We start from the raw sequence: 2890 nt of genomic DNA, 5'->3' as shown, positions 1-2890 counted from the left end.
TGCCCACCCATTGAAAATATTGCAGTCTAAAGGGTCACCTCATATTTTGAAATTTCGAAAACTATTTACTTTAGCCCTACCTTTCTAAAATATTACAGTCTATACAGTCTCTTCACATTTAAAGTCTTTAAGGGTCTGTTTAAATTTTGGTAATATATAGTTAATGGTTTTATTATAGAAAATAGAAGTAAATTGTAAATGTTTGTGATAAAGACTCGATATACATTTTTCAAAAGATGACTTTGTTAAGGAATTTGAAACTGTCCTGTGACAGGAATAGATGTTACAAGTGAAAATGTTTGACCTCCAGCAGTAGTCGATACTGGATATCTGAAAACAGTGGACTGAAAAGGACATCAGTAGGTGGTTGTAGGTAGGAATGGTGTAGAGCTGGGTGTGGACTTGAAGGGAAGACCTTCTTGATACTGGAACGTGATGGTTGATTCAAGAACAGGTTGATCCTCAGTAAACAGGAAGGACCAGTCACTAATGGCACCATGCTCAGCTTGTTGGCATGTGAACATGTGAAAAAAGGTTGGGATACATAAGTATTTAGTCAAGGTAGAACTCCTGAAAAATAACATATTAGTATACGATTATCATTCATAGTTTCTACCCTGACCCATCAGATTTGGAGTAATCAATAAGAAAATAATTTACAACAATTTTAACACAGGGAAACTCTTTGGCGTTATCCTAAAGCACTAAAATCACTTCGCCTTCAGGCCACAACTGGCCCGTCGGAACCATCCGACCACCGTGTCATCCTCAGCTGAGGATGCAGATAGGAATGGCATGTGGTTATCGTACTGCTCTCCCAGTTGTTATGATGGCTTTCTTTGAACGGAGCCGCTACCATTTGGTAGAGCAGCTCCTCAATTGGCATCACGAGGCTGCGTACAGCCCGAAAACTGCCAACATCACATGGGGGCCCGGATGGTCACCCATCCAAGGGCTTGCCACGCCCAACAGCGCTTAACTTCGGTGATCTGATGGGAACCGGTGTACCCACTGAGGCAAGGCCGTTGTCTTGTCGTTGCACTAGCTTGACCTTTGTTTCTGTGGTAGTGAACTGATGACTACTTTGGGAGCTTTCATAGTCGTTCACGGTTTTGCCACAGATTCAGACAATATTACTGTTACATTCAGTCACATCAGCGGCAATAACTTTAACTTTACTGGCCGAAGATTTTTGCAGGCGACTTGAATAACTCACAGTACGTGCACTGATTCCACACTGATGTTACAATGATGATCCAGTGATGACCATGCCACATTAAATGCAATTAATCTTAATTGCCACACAATCGCCAATTTGCAACATGTCCTTCTGGAATTTGTTATTGCTTGTTTATGTACCACTCAGTTATTTTACAGAATTTGAAACACTTCAAATAATTCATTTCATCTGACAGATCATATCACATTAATTCACGTTTCTCCCTCCGAGCTAGATAGAGCACAGCCCAGGATTTTGCATTCAATCTTTCACATACATGTCTGAAATAAAGATTTTGAATATATGGCTCATACACAGAAAATCATCGCTTTCACAACACACATACTAACCTCCCTAACTACACACATCTGTACTAGCCTCCAAAACAAGATATAACATCACTTTGTTTCCAGAGGAGAGTTAACTTCCCTCTGGCATTGCAATGGCACAAATCATATTGAACGAAATTAATCTTATTTAAAAATATCAAGTGAGAATAAATTTAGCAAACTGTTCCAACTCCTCTTCAAGAAGAAAAGGTATGAGCATTGAAAATAGAATTGGAGAAACGCTGAAAACTAAATGCTATAAAAATCAACAGCTGACTTACGCTAACTGGAAACCTGAAAAATTCTTCATGTGCTCATATTACATAGAATACAATGTATCCGTCACAGAGTACTTGACTGGCACATATATAGCACATATATACAGACATGCATAGTCAGACGTAATATTCAGTTTGAAAAGAAACGATTAGTGATTCCATTTAACTACTTAAAATTACAAACTGATGTAAACATTGTTATAAAGGTTGACATATCATCTCACACAGTTCCTTATTCATTATACCTTTTAATACCTTGGTGTGGATGAAGTCCTTCAATTTTATTGGCAGGGAAAAGCGTACAAACTATGACAAACGGTTCGACGGAGAAAAACATTAAGATGACAGACATAAAGTTCGATGATCCCTGGCGTCTCTCAAAAATTTTGAAATAATATACTAAGGAGAACCATGGACCATGGACCTTGCAATTGGTGGGGTGGACTGCGCGCCTCAGCGATACATGTAGCCGTACCGTAGGTGCAAACAAAACGGTGCAGTATCTGATGAGAGGTCAGACAAACGTGTGGTTCCTGAAGAGAGGCAGCAGCCTTTTCAGTAGTTGCAGGGGCAACAGTCTGGATGATTGACTGATCTGGCCTTGCAACACTAACCAAAACGGCCTTGCTGTTCTGGTACTGCGAACGGCTGTACGCGAGGGGAAACTACAGCCTTATTATTTCCCGAGGGCATGCATCTTTACTGTATGGTTAAATGATGATAGCGGTCTTTGGGGTAAAATACTCCAGATGCAAAATAGTCCCCCATTTGGATCTCATGGAGGAGACTACTCAGGAGGACGTCGTTACCAGGAGAAAGAAAACGCGTTCTACGGGTTGGAGCGTGGAACGTCAGAGCCATTAACAGCGCAGGTAGGTTAGAAAATTTAAAAAGGAAAATGGATATGTTAAAGTTAGATATAGTGGGAATTAGTGAAGTTCGGTAGAGGGAGGAACAAGACTTTTGGTCAGGTGAATACAGTGTTACAAATACAAAATCAAATATGGGTAGTGCAGGAGTAGGTTTAATAATGAATAAAAAAAAGGAGTGCGGGTAAGCAACTA

The 2890-nt window shown here is 40.1% G+C and overlaps 1 pseudogene; it reads right to left on the bottom strand.

Moving 5' to 3' along the window:
• Positions 1–912: 912 nt before the first annotated feature.
• Positions 913–1030, bottom strand: LOC126475993 (5S ribosomal RNA; annotated as a pseudogene).
• Between the last annotated feature and the right edge of the window lie 1860 nt (positions 1031–2890).

Source organism: Schistocerca serialis, chromosome 4 (assembly GCF_023864345.2).
Source record: "Schistocerca serialis cubense isolate TAMUIC-IGC-003099 chromosome 4, iqSchSeri2.2, whole genome shotgun sequence".
In the NCBI taxonomy this organism is placed as follows: domain Eukaryota; kingdom Metazoa; phylum Arthropoda; class Insecta; order Orthoptera; family Acrididae; genus Schistocerca; species Schistocerca serialis.
This window is presented reverse-complemented; position numbering and strand designations above follow the sequence as displayed.